Source organism: Zeugodacus cucurbitae, chromosome 2 (genome assembly GCF_028554725.1).
Source record: "Zeugodacus cucurbitae isolate PBARC_wt_2022May chromosome 2, idZeuCucr1.2, whole genome shotgun sequence".
Taxonomy (NCBI): domain Eukaryota; kingdom Metazoa; phylum Arthropoda; class Insecta; order Diptera; family Tephritidae; genus Zeugodacus; species Zeugodacus cucurbitae.
In genome coordinates this window covers 12,534,386-12,545,933 of record NC_071667.1, presented here as the reverse complement: position 1 = coordinate 12,545,933, position 11,548 = coordinate 12,534,386, and positions in this window count along the sequence as shown.

The window sequence follows — 11,548 nt, the reverse complement described above, 5'->3', positions numbered from 1 at the left end:
AGGAAGGCCAACCAAGCCGGCACTTACTGCAAGTCGATCACTATGTAAATATATATGTAGTGACAAATCCCCTCGGGCAAATATGTACAACTTGTTACCGCCTCAGCGATTTCAAGACACCCAACTAAAATAAAATGTCAAGAATGAAGAGAGAGAAAAGTATTCGGCGCAATATGGCAATTTAAGTATGCACTTGTGCCTACTTGCTGAAATTCATTGCAGCATAAAATTGCTGACGAAACGATGCCAGCACTGCACAGCGTCGGTGTTTGTCTGTCCGAGTATTTGTGTGTGTGTTTGGCTGCGTATAGCCGAAGGCTGCAATCGCTTTTGCTTTTGTAAAAGTCATCAAAGTACAAATAGGTCTATTGCTTTGTCAAGCTGCTGTGGGATTTCCTTTGAAAATTTTCTGCATTTTTCCTTACACTCGAAGCTATTTTTGCTATTTCTTATTTGATATTTAATAAAATGTCAATTTTTACACACTACAGCACTACACACCAGCAAAAAAAGAATATTCAGTCATATCGTAATGGGAATTGTTGTAAGTTTTATTTGGTTTTTATTGTACATATATTTTTTAAATTTTTTCTAGGGGAATACTTGCAACGTTGCTGGCATTTTGCTGCTCTACTTCTACTTGGTATTTTGTATTGCTTGTTTTTGCTGTTAGTTTGGTCGATTTCATGCATAGTTACTTTAAGTGGTCATATAATTTGTGAATACCCAGCGGTAGTAGAAGTGCTCAAGCGATAAAATGATATGTATTTTTTTCTCAGCGCAATTTTAGTGTCTATTTTTATACAGTATTAATATTTAAATGTTGGTGAAGTGCATGGCGTTTTTTTGCAGTATGAAAATAGATACCCACATATATGAGAAATTGTTTGCCTCAGGCATTGGATTGATCAGTTACTCTTAGTAATATATTGGTTATAAATATTTAAATATATGATATTGTCTAAATTCAGTTATTTCAAAAGGTTTTTGAAAAACTTAAAAATATTCATCATAACTCATTTACTTTCAATTAATATTCAGTAGCATTCATATCAAAACACAATTGTTATAGAAATCAAGTAGTATAGCTGACAGTAATATAGTTAACTTTATTTAAGAAACAGAAAATGTACAGTTAAAGTAGCAGACTTCATATCAGAAGAACGAGCAATAAGGGCTGGTGTACCTCAGGATGGTGTATTAGGCCCAACTTTAGACAGAATATACACAGCAGACATTCCAACAGCTAATAACGTATTGACATCCACTTTTGCGGATGACACAGCTTTAGTAAGCTGTAACAAATGCCCTATCAGAGCATCAAGAGTATTAGAGGAGTACTTAACTTTTGTCGAAGAATGGCTAGCCAACTCACAGTGGTTCCCCCCATAGGCTAAAAATCGAAAAATCGATAGCAAAATATTTTGACAAAATGTAAACGAATTGTCTCTAAAATGACCAAAATTTTATATGGTAAAACAGTTTTATCTGGAAACTAACGGGACTTTCTAAAAATAGAATCGAAGACTTGAGTACATGTTCATTTTCACAGTGCAGCGAATACTACTCAACTAAAGGGGAAATTCAAAGTGGTCTGTCGAATATTTACGTTCCTGAATTTAAATGATTTTAAATGTATTTTTAAATGAAAGGTAAATATTTATGTTTTAATAATAATAAAAGCTAATTTGTGTTGTATTTTTTTAAATTAATGCCTTTCTTTACCTTTTTTTGTAGATTTTGTACGCGTCTTTATTATGTTTAGTTAAAGTTTTAGTTGTGTTCCCCACACTTGTTTGTCCAGTGTATTTGTGGGTGTTTTAAGTTAATATAAAAGTTAAAGTTTGCTGTTATATGTGTAATCTACAATATAATAACGCCATTTTTTTTTTCAAGGTCAAATTTGCCTTGTCAAGTGCTACATATAACTAAGCCATAAATAAAGTTATGAAAACAAAATTTGGAACAAAAAATTTGAGACTACATTAGGCAGGTGAATATTTGGACAAAATTTTTTTGGGAAAGTGTGCGTGGCCGCGCCCATTTATGTTCTTTGTGCATATCTCATAAACTGCTAAAGCTATATCAACCAAATTTTCTAGAGTCATCTCCTTTAAGCAGTTCTACCAAAACAGCTCAACCACATTCCTAAACTTTTTTTAGTTGTAAATAGATTTAAGATTTTATTACTTATTGTTAGGCTTTAAATAAAGCAGATCCAATAAATAAAGAAATATGTAAAAAAAAGAACAATATATCAAATTTTACATAGTTAAACAAAGACAGCTTTTTTAAGCCATACCAAATAATGATTCTTGTATGACAAATATTTTTAAAATGATGAAGAATATGTAAAATATTGTTTCCCCCATCTTAGCATACACCAAACATCAACTCACCACACTGGCCCATAACTTTTACTCAGATGTACAACACTGACACACCACGTTTACCACATCACCACATTCCACATCAATATACTACGCACCAACATCCACACGAAAACAATAACCAGAGGATACCAAACAAAAGAGTACAAAAAGGATAGAAAAGGATCCATCTTCTTTCCATATGTTGATTAACTTACGACAAAACGCTTCTTCACACTTTTCTTGTTAAAATTTAAAACAAAGAATCCTGTAAATTTATAAATAATTGGTTAATAAGGCCACATAATTATTCATTTCTTATAATTATTTTTTGAGATTAATAAGTTCATGTGTGAGTGCCTCTAAATGTAGTGAACTAACAAGGTGGTTCCACTTAAACTACCACTGCTTAGGTCCACTTAAACTATTTACAGATTGAATTTCTCCTTACTATCACCCCATATTTATTGATGTTTTATACTCTGTGGCTAATCCGGTGTCATTTGGATTTTGAATCACATAAACCGCATTAATATCAAATATCTCTCATGCTCTATACAAAATTTTTCGACCATTGATATTTAGTCAGCATATACATATGTATATTGTAAATATTTGAGCATAACATACAAACTACCTAACAATCTACCATGCCTTCCATGTAGCATAAAGCGATGAGTGCATTTATAATCATGATAATCAATCGTTGCAGTCAATCAATTGCATTTCCGCTCGTACAAAGAACATATGCGCACAACACACACACACACACATGCATACAAAACAAAGCCATGCGCATTTTATTAGCGACAATCACAAAAACACATTTTGACTCAACAAAACTGAATGCAATTCATTAGAAGATCACTTTCATTCTAATTGCATTATTCATCAACGCTAACAACCTGCTATCAGCTTGAAAGCCGCGCCTGCACGCCTGCACGCCTGAAAGTATGCAAGTGCATACTGCATGTGCTGCTTGCATTTGCATATTTATGCGCACCAACGAGAACAACAACAACACATACAACACAAAATGTACGAAACAAAGCAAAGCATGCAAATCTATGCGATAGGAGAGGTGTAGGGGCAGTTATGCATATGTATGTATGTACGTCACAGTGAAACCTACATGCTTTGAACTAAAAGAAGCTGCATCGATTCATATATATTCTAAGAGATATACCCTCAGGCCACATCAGTATGAATGTAAAACTTTAAACCGATTTTGTTCGAAACGATTTTGTTTAAACGAAGGATTCTTGTAACTATTTTTTTTCGAGCCAATATATGCCAATAATTTTACCAAAAATATTAGTTTTTTGGCTAAGAATTTGTCAAAAATTCAAATTTCAATATTGCCTTTTTTCCTTCGTTTATTAACTAGATTTATCCATATACTATCGAAATATTTTTGGTTAATTGGTTTTGGATGAACCAAAAATATGTTATGATGTCCACCGCAAGACCTTTTTTTTAAATTCCGTGGGATATGAGGTATCAACGGCTGAGTTTTAGGAATTTTTAAATAACGATTTCACAAAACAGCAAGTATCTTGATACGCTGAATTGTTTAAATAAAATATATGATTATATATACATATATTTAAGAAAAATTTTTTTTTTTTTTAGTTTTTAGCCTTTGAAATCCACCTATCCCCTTAAGAGGAAACTCCCCATTCTCGGTTTCAAAAAATCGATTTTTTTAAATTAATTCGAACCTACATATAACTATACCAGATTTAATTGATTTCGCTGTAACCAAAGATATAGATAGATCGCTTGTGACAGTTGATACATGTACAGACTTATCTTCTGATCATTCACCTGTACCATATTCATTGAGCCAAAAGTGGGTCTATCATCTCACAAAACGAACTGGTTAAAATATAAAAGATATGTGAGTAGCCACATTAATATTGACGTAAAAATAGATACAGAAAGAGATATTGATGAAGGTATAAGATAATTTAATGATGTAATATCAAATGCAGCTGTCATAGCAACACCAAAAAGAAACAATAAACCAATTAGCCGAAGAAAAATCACTAATAATGAAATAGAAAAGCTTGTAAATGAAAAGCGCTAGACGTGAATGGCAGTTGAATCGCTCCCCTTCTACTCAGCTGCAACTAAAATATGCTGTACGAAAACTAAAAACAGCGCTTAAACATGAGGAAGAATACCACATTCACAATTATATAAAGAAACTGTGTCCAAATTCAAACAAAGGAAATTCTCTTTGGAAAGCCCAAAAGTCAATGAAGCCTCCAGTCGACTGCAACCTGCGTATAAGCGGCTTGGGTGGAAACTGGGCACGAAGTGACGAGGATAAGGCAAATTGTTTTGCAAATCACCTAGAAAAGGTATTTCAACCTAATTGCCGAAGAACAGCTTTAAGCTGCCATTCATCTCCAATAGCGCTAACGAGTCGCTTGGGTCTATTCAAATGTAATCTTCTGAAATTATTAAAAGCATAAAAGAGCTGAATCCAAAAAAGTCGGCAGGACACGATACAATTACTCCTTATTGAGTTACCAAATATTGCTTTAACAGTGCTCTCCTTGCTCTTTAACGCTATTTTAAGTTTCGGGTACTATCCAATTTCGTGGATAAAGTCGCAGATCATCATGATAGAGAAACCAGGTAAAGACTTGACACAGCCGTCTTCATACAGACCAATCAGTCTTCTACCCTGTCTTTCTAAAATATTTGAAAAGGTGTTACTATCAAAGATGTCTCCTTTCCTCCATGAAAATAATGTAATACCAACGCACCAATTCGGTTTTCGTGCAAAACATGGCACTGTAGAACAAGTAAATTGAATTACTAACGAAATCAGAAGGGCGTTCGAGTATAGAGAGTACTGTTCTGTTATATTTCTAGATGGGGCTCAGGCGTTCGATAAAGTGAGGCATGACGGGCTTTTATATAAGATTAAAAAAAGCTTACCACTCGAAATGCATAAAACCTTGGAGTCTTATTTAAAAAATAGAAAGTTTACTGTCAAAGTAGGAGACTTCATATCTGAAGAACGACCAATAAGAGCTGGTGTACCGCAGGGCAGTGTTTTAGGGCCAACTCTAAACATAATATATACAGCAGACCTTCCAACAGCTAGTAATGTTTTGACATCAACTTTTGCCGATGACACAGCTCTAGTGAGCCGAAACAAATGTCCAATTATAGCATCAAAAGTATTAGAAGAGCATTTGATTTTTGTCAAACAATGGCTAGCCAACTGGCGTATAAATGTAAATGAGTGAAAGTGCAAGCATGTTACATATTCCCTAAGACCAAAAACGTGCCCGGCAGTTAAAATGAACAATATTTTAGTACCCCAAGCGACTGAAGTAACATATCTTGGTATTCACTTGGATAGAAGGCTTACGTGGAGAAAACACATATCGAGCAAAATAACCTGCATGAAGATAAGAGCTGCAAACTTAAATTGGCTTCTAAACAAAAATTCAAAACTTAGTCTAGACAACAAAGTTCTGTTATACAACGCGGTCATAAAGCCGATTTGGATGTACGGCATTAAAATTTGGGGTACGACCTGTGCTACCAATATCGATATAATTCAGAGATTCCAATCAAAAATGCTTAGAACAATCACGTGCTCACCATGGTACATGCGTAATGAAAATATCCATAAAGATCTTGGTATTCTCATGGTAAAGAAAGAAGTAGAGAGCAGCAGAAACAAATATTTAGCCAAACTCCGAGATCACCCAAACCCATTGGCTAATGCTTTATTTAGTACATTCTTGTAATCAATCAGGTCTAAAATGAAGAGATATGCCAGCACACTGAGGAGCAACGTTTCACCAAAACAACTCACTACCTTGGTTGAGCTTGTATAGTTTTAAATAGAATTAAGATTGTATAACTTATTGTTAGGCTTCAAAGAGCAGATTCAATAAATAAACAAATATTGAAAAAAAATAACTATTCAAGAATGTTCCTTTCAAATTTCAAGTGAAAATTTCAAAAACTCTTGAAGATATAGCCGATTCATGGTGGAAGTGTCAGGCGACGGTGAGAGCTATCTTCAAAAATGGTACGCCATTATTTTAATTTTTGTGCGAAATTAATAATCCAAGTTCATACCAGAGCCAAACATGTACTCTTTCTAATCCCGTTTGAATTTTTGGTTTCTGATGTTTCAGTGAGTGGAAATCACATGCACCGCCGAAAAGAAGGGCTTTTGTTTGAACACAAAAAACAACAACAACAACAAAAAAATATGTATTTTTTTTCTTTTTTAAGTTTTCAAATAAATGTATGCAAAGCTACAACCCTAAAAAATAATTTGTGTTCATTTACCAGCCCATTGAAAATCTTCAAAATTTGAAATCGAGAATGGGGGGTCCCCTTAAGTAATGAGTTGAGCTCATTCATATAAAACTGAGTTTATCAAAAAAATGTGGTTGGACGTTATAAGATCGAAAAATCTAATATTTACAGCTTCAGCGCCTAACAGACTTAATGACACTGAATAAAGTGTCGGTACTCAATAAAGATACTACTAGAAAAATAATGAGTTTAGGACCCAGGTAGACTTACTAGCACAATTAATGACAATTCAGCCAGTTTCGGTGACATGGAATCGATGTGCATTAAATATATTCGACCAGATTATTTACACCGAATTACTTACTTTTATATCGGCAACACAGAGTATCTCAAATGAATGCTTGGTCAATTCTGGGAATATACGGGAAACACTTCCACATTACGGAACTATGTGAAACGACTCTCGACTCTCTTGAACTTAGTAAACCAGCGCTATAAACTTTTAATCGACGTCCCACTGTTAAGCGTTGCCTTCATGTTGATTTCGTGTCAAATCGCGCATATAACAACAACAAACACACCGGCACTCCAACCGTCTAACTATGTCCTCGCATACAATTGCAAATTTGAAATTCCTCGAAATTCGCCGCAAAACGCGGCCGAAATGAAACGCTCATTATGTACCGATTGATTGGCAGTAGGAATAACGGTAGCAAATTTTCGTTAATAAGTGGCGCGAAAAGGTGGCATGCGGGCGGGCTAAGCGGCGACAACGACATTTGAAAGAGGTGATTTGACGCCTGTTCGATGTATGTATGTATTAACAATGCAGATGCAGCTGTTGTGGCGAATAGCTAAAGGCAAATGGCAAATGGCTGCAGCGTGTTGCAACAAGAGTTTGTCGCAACTGAAGTGTTGTCGTGCAGAGCACGCAGCGCCATCTACCACAATCAACGCTTTGCGCCTGCTGTTGATTTACATACACACTTGTGCTATAAAATTTCATATGCGAGCGGCACTGAGCAGGCGTGCATGTGCGTGTGTGTATGTGTCTGTGTGCGAGTGTTTTGCCGAATTAGAGCATTTTCAATTGACGGTTAGCGGTTAGTTTGGCATTGTTAATATTCAGCACCAAAGTATGTACTGACAATTTTGTTAGCTGCCAGCTATTTTTGGCAGAGCGTTGCAAAATATTGCATGCAAAGTTGACATGAAAGGTATATGCACAGACGGATGTGTGGGAGTGTGTGTGTGACTGTATGTGAGTGCGTGTAGTGTTTTATGGCATTTAGTAAGTGTCAGTTTCGATTAGTTGCAGTGCAACATTTTTGTTTTGTGGCAAATGCTAACACGTCAGCAATGCCACACGTCGTCAGCTGAGTGCATTTCGAACTATTTATATATATGTTTGTATATATATAGACAGTTATGTGCTTTGAATGACAGTTGCTTACCCTTATATTTGCCAGCGGCACAATAATTAAATAATTGAATAAATACTATATGGAGAAAAATATTTTAGAAAAACTATTTTTTGATTTGTTATTCCACTTATATATGTCAATTACAGCAGTTTATATCAAAGGAGAGTGAATTTAAAAAAATATAAATATTTTGTATTCAAAAATTTGGATGGGAGGTGAATTTGTTTGAACAACATCTAAAGGCTAAAGTTATATCAAGTATACAAAAACTCAAGCTCCAGGCAGCACAAATGAAAAAAAAAGCATTGTTTTTTTTTTAAACTGTATTTTTAAACTTTTCAGTATAACTGGAGGTCACATTCTATTTAATACTATCATCGTTATTGCATCCGCATTTCTGTATTAACTAGTTCAAAAGTCGAGCTACTTCATGCTCATACAGTGAGAGAACACTGAAGCTGCAAATAAAGACTGAACCTGTTCATAATAAAATTGTTCACAATTTTTGAAACTAAAAGCCATCAACTAAATGCATATAAGCAATCACTGCAAAATAAAAATTTTCATTGCACCAATTCAAATTCGGTTACGTAAATATTTCAATTGGAATAACTTTATATGCCATGGTATACATATACAAATATATATAAATTTATAAAATAGTTAGTATAAGTTTTTGCAATAGAAATCGTTCGAATACAACTAATTGGATTTATATAAATCAATTTGTCGGTATTAGAAAGCAAGTGTGCAGAGTGTGGCGTATGAGCAACATTTTCGATTGTTTTCTACAGCATTTCGGTATAGCTTTCTCTTTATTGCAACAAAAATAACCGTATCGATATCCTAACATTTATTATGTGCAATTTTAACTCGACCTCAGCCTCCACCGAATCACCCTCCCGCTTTCGATGAGTAGCATGAAAATTCCAGTATGATAAAGTTTGGATTTGCTCGAAATAGAGTAAAAATACATTCAGCCATACATGTGAAGGTATTAATAATCAAGTACATGTTGAGAAAAACTTTCAAATGCAATTTTCACTTTAATGCACATCTACATACATTTGTAAAAATGTACGAACAACTTGTATGCAGCCAGATGTTGGCGAAATATATGGCAAGCTTGTTGTACTTTTTCAAATCAATCAATTGACTTTTCAAACGTGACCTTTACTTTTCCTATGTGAATGTAACGGCTCAAGTCTACAAGTATTTGAGGGTATGTTTTAATGCTAGTTTATAACGTAACATACTACATATATATATTAATATATGGTAGCAATTGACCAATCACACAAAACATCGCGGTCTAAAACTACAGCATAAGAACATGAAGAAAATTCTGTATAGAGATATGGAGAAATGAAAATTGAATTGATTCATAATAATGAGTTTAATGAGCCTCATAGTGCTTTTCGAAGCGTCATCCTACAAAAATCCTTGTTAAATTTTCCCGAACATGAACCTGAAGTGTTAACCCAATAGAGGTATGTACATATAGCCTGAGCCACAATTTTAAAGAAGCTCCACTAAGATCAGTACTCTTTCATTATAGTGGTACACAGAGAGTTAAGTGCCGACAGCAGAGTTATCCGCACATAACACTTATTCTACAAAAGTGTCACAAATACATGATTATGTTTTGACACTCCACTACATAAATATTTACCCGAGATATCAACCTTTTCCTTTTAAAATGTATATACTATTTACTTCCGCACTGAAATCCCAACTGTTAAATTTTTGGTCTCCCTTAGTTCATATATTTTCCAGCATTATTCAGTTTGAACAAACAAAAGATTGTTGCATCGTAACCACTATACTCGTACACAACGCAATCGCTACAATATATTTGAATATTCTCGCAGCGATAATAAACAAACAGTTGCGGCATTAATCATTAAAGTGTCAGGTAAACAGAGACCAATAAATTGCTAAAATTACAAATAGAAATAGTAAAGTAAAATCCGCACAAAAGTCCATTTTCAGTTGAATAAAAAATCGAAAATACGAAATTGTGTTTTATTTCAAAACAAAACCGAATACAAAAGAATAAAAAAAAACTTCATAAAATATTGAAAAACTCAATATTTGTGTATATGATTGATTTGGATACGTGTATGTGTAGTTTAACGAAATCTCTATGAAAACAATATGGATTCTAACCAAAGTATTAAGTATAACAAAAGTACTTATAAATGTATAACTTACACAAAAAATAAATTTCGAAATAAATAAACAAGCCTGAGTGCGCATAACGAAATATATTACAATTGCAGGCTTTGTAACATATTCAAAAACTTAGCTGCAAAGCCGCTCACTTGCTATGCTAAAACCATAATTGCTGCATGGTGGTGTTATACCGAAAATAATTTGACAAAATTCAAAAAAATATAAAGATCACTTTTCAGTATTCTTTTCAGCTAAACCAAGTAAAACTGACAAAAGAGATTTTAAAAAATTCCGCACTCCACAAAAAATCGAAATTTGGCAGATTCACCTTTAGCTCTAGCCCAGATTTTAGGTCTATTGTCGGTTATAATAATAGTTGGTTATAATAATGGCGGCTATGAGAGCTGACGAAAAATTTTATAACTGGAAACATATCAAAATTTATAAAAACTTATTCTTCTTGACTGGCGTTGACACCGCTTAAGCGGTTATAGCCGAGTCCACAACAGCGCGCCATGTATCTCTCCTTTTGGCAGTTTGGCGCCAATTGGTAATACCAAGTGAAGACAGGTCCGTCTCCACCTGGTCCTTCCAACGGGGTGGAGGGCTCCCTCTTCTTCGGCTTCCACCAGCGGGTACAGCATCGAAAACTTTCAGAGCTGGGGCCCTTTCGTCCATTCGAACAACATAACTTAACCAGCGTAGCCGCTGTCTTTTTATTCGCTAGACTATGTCTATGTCGTCGAATAACACATACAGCTCATGATTCCATCTTCTGCGGTATTCGCCGTTGCCAATGTTGACACCGTACACGCTTCTGCACCATAAAGTAGGACGGGAATGATGAGGGACTTGTAGAGTTTAGTTTTTATTCGTCGAGAGAGGACTTTACTTTTTATACGAAATTATCTACAACTTCAAAGTTATGACTGTCAACAGTGACGTGGGAGCCAAGACGATAATGCGCTGACTGTTTGTTTGATGACCGGAGATATTCATAAAAACTAGTTATAGTTAATTATAAAAACTAGCTATAACTATTTAGCTTTGACTGCAGATAATATCAAATATTGGAATATTTTTTGAATTGTCGACTACCACCGACAAGTATGAAATCTCTGTCTCATTTTCTCAGGAATATAAGCTATATTATATTGAAGGTTTAAATTGACGCTGAAACGTGAGATCGAAACAAATTTTTCAAAATTTCCGCACAGTAAGTCCTATGTAACTGGTATAAAATCGCATATTTAGTAAACCAAGAACTGCTAATTCGGCCGA